The sequence below is a fragment of the Pristiophorus japonicus genome, chromosome 3 (genome assembly GCF_044704955.1).
Source record: "Pristiophorus japonicus isolate sPriJap1 chromosome 3, sPriJap1.hap1, whole genome shotgun sequence".
Lineage (NCBI taxonomy): Eukaryota > Metazoa > Chordata > Chondrichthyes > Pristiophoridae > Pristiophorus > Pristiophorus japonicus.
The window spans coordinates 7,828,817-7,835,556 of NC_091979.1; positions in this window are offsets into that span (position 1 = coordinate 7,828,817).

Consider the following 6,740-nt stretch of genomic DNA (forward strand, 5'->3'; position numbering starts at 1 on the left):
GCATGAATTTATGAAGGGGAAGTCATGCTTGACAAATTTGCTGGAGTTTTTTTTTACATAAGAACATGAGAATTAGGAACAGGAGTAGGCCATCTAGCCCCTCGAGCCTGCTCCGCCATTCAATAAGATCATGGCTGATCTGGCCGTGGACTCAGCTCCACTTACCCGCCCTCTCCCCGTAACCCTTAATTCCCTTATTGGTGAAAAATCTATCTATCTGTGTCAACTGGGCTTGTATTCACTGGAGTTCAGAAGAATGAGAGGGGACCTCATAGAAACATATAAAATTCTGACGGGGTTAGACAGGTTAGATGCAGGAAGAATGTTCCCAATGTTGGGAAAGTCCAGAACCAGGGGTCACAGTCTAAGGATAAGGGGTAAGCCATTTAGGACCGAGATGCGGAGGAACTTCTTCACCCAGAGAGTGGTGAACCTGTGGAATTCTCTACCACAGAAAGTTGTTGAGGCCAATTCACTAAATATATTCAAAAAGGAGTTAGATGAGGTCCTTACTGCTAGGGGGATCAAGGGGTATGGCGAGAAAGCAGGAATGGGGTACTGAAGTTGAATGTTCAGCCATGAACTCATTGAATGGCGGTGCAGGCTAGAAGGGCCGAATGGCCTACTCCTGCACCTATTTTCTATGTTTCTATGTTTCTATGAATACATTCAATGAGCTAGCCTCGACTGCTTCCTTAGGCAGAGAATTCCACAGATTCACAACCCTCTGGGAGAAGAAATTCCTTCTCAACTCGGTTTTAAATTGGCTCCCCCGTATTTTGAGGCTGTGCCTCCTAGTTCTAGTCTCCCCGACCAGTGGAAACAACCTCTCTGCCTCTATCTTGTCGATCCCTTTCATTATTTTAAATGTTTCGATAAGATCACCCCTCATCCTTCTGAACTCCAACGAGTAAAGACCCAGTCTACTCAATCTATCATCATAAGGTAACCCCCTCATCTCCGGAATCAGCCCAGTGAATCGTCTCTGTACCCCTTCCAAAGCCAGTATATCCTTCCTTAAGTAATGTGACCAAAATTGTATGCAGTACTTCAGGTGCGGCCTCACCAGTACCCTATACAGTTGCAGGAGGACCTCCCTGCTTTTGTACTCCATCCCTCTCGCAATGAAGGCCAACATTCCATTCGCCTTCCTGATTACCTGCTGCACCTGCAAACGAACTTTTTGGGATTTTTGAGGATGTAACGAACAGGGTGGATAAAGGCGAACCAGTGGATGTGGTGTATTTGGACTTCCAGAACGCATAAAAGGTTACTGGACAAAATAAAAGTTCACGGGGTTGGGGGTAATATATTAGCATGGATAGAGGATTGGCTAACTAACAGAGAACAGGGAGTCGGGATAAATGGTCATTCTCTGGTTGGCAACCAATAACTAGTGGGGTGCCGCAGGGATCAGTGCTGGGACCCCAACTATTTACAATCTATATTAACGACTTGGAAGAAGGGACTAAGTGTAACGTGGCCAAGTTTGCTGAAGATACAAAGATGGGAGAAAAAGCAATGTGTGAGGAGGATACAAAAAATCTGCAAAAGGACATGGACAGGCTCAGTGAGTGGGCAAAAATTTGGCAGATGGAGTATAATGTTGGAAAGTGTGAGGTCATGCACTTTGACAGAAAAAAATCAAAGAGCAAGTTATTAGAAACATAGAAACATAAAAAATAGGTGCAGGAGTAGGCCATTCGGACCTTCGAGCCTGCACCACCATTCAATAAGATCATGGCTGATCATTCACCTCAGTAGCCCTTTTCTGCTTTCTCTCCATACCCCTTGATCCCCTTAGCCATAAGGGCCATATCTAACTCCCTCTTGAATATATCCAATGAACTGGCATCAACAACTCTCTGCGGCAGGGAATTCCACAGGTTAACAACTCTCTGAGTGAAGAAGTTTCTCCTCATCTCAGTCATAAATGGCTTACCCCTTATCCTAAGACTTATGTCCCCTGGTTCTGGACTTGCCCAACATCGGGAACATTTTTCCAGCATCTATCCTTTCCAGTCCTGTCAGAATCCTATGTTTCTATGAGAACCCCTCTCATCCTTCTAAACTCCAGTGAATAAAGGCCCAGTTGATCCAGCCTCTCCTCATATGACAGCCCAGCCATCCCTGGAATCAGTCTGGTGAACCTTCGCTGCACTTCCTCAATAGCAAGAACGTCCTTCCTCAGACTAGGCGACCAAAACTGAACACAATATTCCAGGTGAGGCCTCACTAAGGTCCTGTACAGCTGCATTAAGACCTCCCTGCTTCTATATTCAAATCCCCTAGCTATGAAGGCCAACATACCATTTGTCTTCTTTACCGCCTGCTGTACCTGCGTGCCAACTTTAGTGACTGATGAACCATGATACCCAGGTCTCGCTGCACCTCCCCTTTTCCGACTCTGCCGCTATTCAGATAATATTCTGCCTTTGTGTTTTTGCCCCCAAAATGGATAACCTCACATTTATCCACATTATACTCCATCTGCCATATATTTGCCCACTCACCTAACCTGTCCAAGTCACCCTGCAGCCTCTTGACATCCTCCTCACAGCTCACACCGCCACCCAGTTTAGTGTCATCTGCAAACTTGGAGATATTACATTCAATTCCTTTGTCTAAATCATTAATGTATATTGTAAAGAGCTGGGGTCCCAGCACTGAGCCCTGCGGCACTCCACTTGTCACTGCCTGCCATTCTGAAAAGGATCCGTTTATCCCAACTCTCTGCTTCCTGTTTATTCCAACCAGTTCCCTATCCACGTCAGTATATTACCCCCAATACCATGTGCTTTCATTTTGCACACCAATCTCTTGTGCGGGACCTTGTCAAAAGCCTTTTGAAAGTCCAAACACACCACATCCACTGGTTCTCCCTTGTCCACTCTGCTAGTTACATCCTCAAAAAATTCCAGAAGATTTGTCAAGCATGATTTCCCTTTCATAAATCCATGCTGACTTGGACCGATCCTGTCACTGCTTTCCAAATGCGCTGCTATTTCATCCTTAATGATTGATTCCAACATTTTCCCCACTACTGATGTCAGGCAAACTGGTCTATAATTACCCGTTTTCTCTCTCCCTCCTTTTTTAAAAAGTGGTGTTACATTAGCTACCCTCCAGTCCATAGGAACTGATCCAGAGCCGACAGACTGTTGGAAAATGATCACCAATGCATCCACTATTTCTAGGGCCACTTCCTTGAATACTCTGTTATGCAGACTATCAGGCCCCAGGGATTTTATCGGCCTTCAATCCCATCAATTTCCCTAACACAATTTCCCGCCTAATAAGGATATCCTTCAGTTCCTCCTTCCCACAAGACCCAATGTCCCCTAGTACCTTCGGAAGGTTATTTGTGTCTTCCTTCCTGAAGACAGAACCAAAGTATTTGTTCAATTGGTCTGCCACTTCTTTGTTCCACATTATAAATTCACCTGAGTCCGACTGCAAGGGACCTACATTTGTCTTTACTAATCTTTTTCTCTTCACATATTTATAGAAGCTTTTGCAGTCAGTTTTTATATTCCCTGCAAGCTTCCTCTCATACTCTATTTTCCCCCTCCTAATTAAACCCTTAGATCTCCTCTGTTGAATTCTAAATTTCTCCCAGTCCTCAGGTTTGTTGCTTTTTCTGGCCAATTTATATGCCTCTTCCTTGGATTTAACACTATCCTTAATTTCCTTTGTTAGCCATGGTTGAGCCACCTTCCCCGTTTTATTTTTACTTCAGACAGGGATGAACAATTGCTGCAGTTCATCCATGTGATCTTTAAATGTTTGCCACTGCTTATCCACCGTCAACCCTTTAAGTATCCTTTGCCAGTCTATTCGAGCCAATTCACGCCTCATACCGTCGAAGTTACCTTTCCTTAAGTTCAGGACCCTAGTTTCCGAATTAACTGTGTCACTCTCCATCTTAATAAAGAATTCTACCATATTATGGTCACTTTTCCCCAAGGGGCCTCGCACAACAAGATTGCTAATTAGTACCTTCTCATTACATATCACCCAGTCTAGGATGGCCAGCTCTCTGGTTGGTTCCTTGACATATTGGTCCAGAAAACCATCCCTAATACATTCCAGGAAATCCTCCTCCATCGCATTCCTACCAGTTAGGTTAGCCCAATCAATATGTAGATTAAAGTCGCCCATGATGCTGTACCTTTATTGCACACATCCCTTATTTCTTGTTTGATGCTGTCCCCAACCTCACTGCTACTATTTGGTGGTCTATACACAACTCCCACTCGTGTATTCTGCCCTTTGGAATTACGCAGCTCCACCCATAACAATTCCACATCATCCAGCCTAATGTCCTTCCTTACAATTGCATTGATTTCTTCTTTAGGGCCATATCGAACTCCCTCTTGAATATATCCAATGAACTGGCATCAACAACTCTGCGGCAGGGAATTTCACAGGTTAACAACTCTCTGAGTGAAGAAGTTTCTCCTCATCTCAGTCCTAAATGGCCTACCACTTATCCTTTGACTGTGTCCCCAGGTTCTGGACTTCTCCAACATCGGGAACATTCTTCCCGCATCCAACCTGTTCAGTCCCGTCAGAATCTTATATGTTTCTATGAGATCCCCTCTCATCCTTCTAAACTCCGGTGTATAAAGGCCCAGTTGATCCAGTCTCTCCTCATATGTCAGTCCAGCCATCCCGGAAATCAGTCTGGTGAACCTTCGCTGCTCGACCTCAATAGCAAGACTGTCCTTTCTCAGATTAGGAGACCAAAACTGAACACAATATTCCAGGTGAGGTCTCACCAAGGCCCTGTACAACTGCAGTAAGATCTCCCAGCTCCTATACTCAAATCCCCGAGCTATGAAGACCAACATATCATTTGCCTTCTTCACCGCCTGCTTTACCTGCATGCCAGCTTTCAATGACTGATGAAACATTACACCCAGGTCTCGTTGCACCTCCCCATTCAGATAATATTCTGCCTTCGTATTTTGGCCCCCAATGTGGATAACCTCACATTAATCCACATTATACTGCATCTGCCATCCGTTTGCCCACTCAACTAACCTGTCCAGTCACCCTGCAACCTCTTATCGTCCTCCTCACAGCTCACACCGGCACCTAGTTTAGTGTCATCTGCAAACTTGGAGATATTACACTCAATTCCTTCATCTAAATCATTACTGTATATTGTAAAGAGCTGTGGTCCCAGCACTGAGCCCTGCGGCACCCCACTAGTCATTGCCTGCCATTCTGAAAAGGACCTGTTTATCCCGACTCTCTGCTTCCTGTCTGCCAACCAGTTCTCTATCCATATCAGCACATTACCCCCAATACCATGTGCTTTGATTTTGCACACCAATCTCTTGCGGGACCTTGTCAAAAGCCTTTTGAAAGTCCAAATATACCACATCCACTTGTTCTCCCTTGTCCACTCTACTAGTTACATCCTCAAAAAATTCCAGAAGATTTGTCAAGCATGATTTCCCTTTCATAAATCCATGCTGACTTGGACCGATCCTGTCACTGCTTTCCAAATGCGTTGCTATTTCATCTTTAATAATTGATTCCAATATTTTCCCCACACTGATGTCAGGCTAACCAGTCTATAATTATCCATTTTCTCTCTCCCTCATTTTATAAAAGTGGTGTTACATTAGCTACCCTCCAGTCCATAGGAACTGATCCAGAGTTGATAGACTGTTGGAAAATGATCACCAATGCATCCACTATTTCTATGGCCACTTCCTTAAGTACTCTAGGATGCAGACTATCAGGCCCTGGGGTTTTATCGGCCTTCAATCCCATCAATTTCCCTAACGTAATTTCCTGCCTAATAAAGATATCCTTCAGTTCCTCCTTCTCACTAGACCCTTGGTCCCCTACTACTTCCAGAAGGTTATTTGTGTCTTCCTTCGTGAAGACAGAACCAAAGTATTTGTTCAACAAGTCTGCCATTTCTTTGTTCCCCATTATAAATTCACCTGAATCTGACTGCAAGGGAACTATGTTCGTCTTCATTAATCTTTTTCTCTTCACATATCTATAGAAGCTTTTGCAGTCAGTTTTTATGTTCCCGGCAAGCTTCCTCTCATACTCTGTTTTCCCCCTCCTAATTAAACCCTTTTCCTCCTCTGCTGAATTCTAAACTTCTCCCAGTTCTCAGGCTTGCTGCTTTTTCTGCCAATGTGTAAGCCTCTTCCTTGGATTTAACACTATCCTTAATTTCCCTTGTTAGCCACGGTTGAGCCACCTTCCCCGTTTTATTTTTACTCCAGACAGGGATATACAATTGTTGCAGTTCATTCATGTGATCTTTAAATGTTTGCCATTGCCTATCCAACGTCAACCCCCCAAGTATCGTTTGCCAGTCCGTTCCAGCCAGTTTACGCCTCATACCATTGAAGTTACCTTTCCTTAAGTTCAGGACCTTAGTCTCTGAATTAACTGTGTCACTCTCCATCTTAATAAAGAATTCTACCATATTATGGTCACTCTTCCCCAAGGGGCCTCGCACACCAAGATTGCTAATTAGTCCTTTCTCATTACACATCAACCAGTCTAGGATGGCCAGCCCTCTAGTTGGTTCCTCGACATATTGGTCTAGAAAACCATCCCTAATACACTCCAGGAAATCCTCCTCCACTGTATTGCTACCAGTTTGGTTAGCCCAATCTATATGTAGATTAAAGTCGCCCATGATAACTGCAGTACTTTTATTGCACGCATCCCTAATTTCTTGTTTGATGCTGTCCCCAACC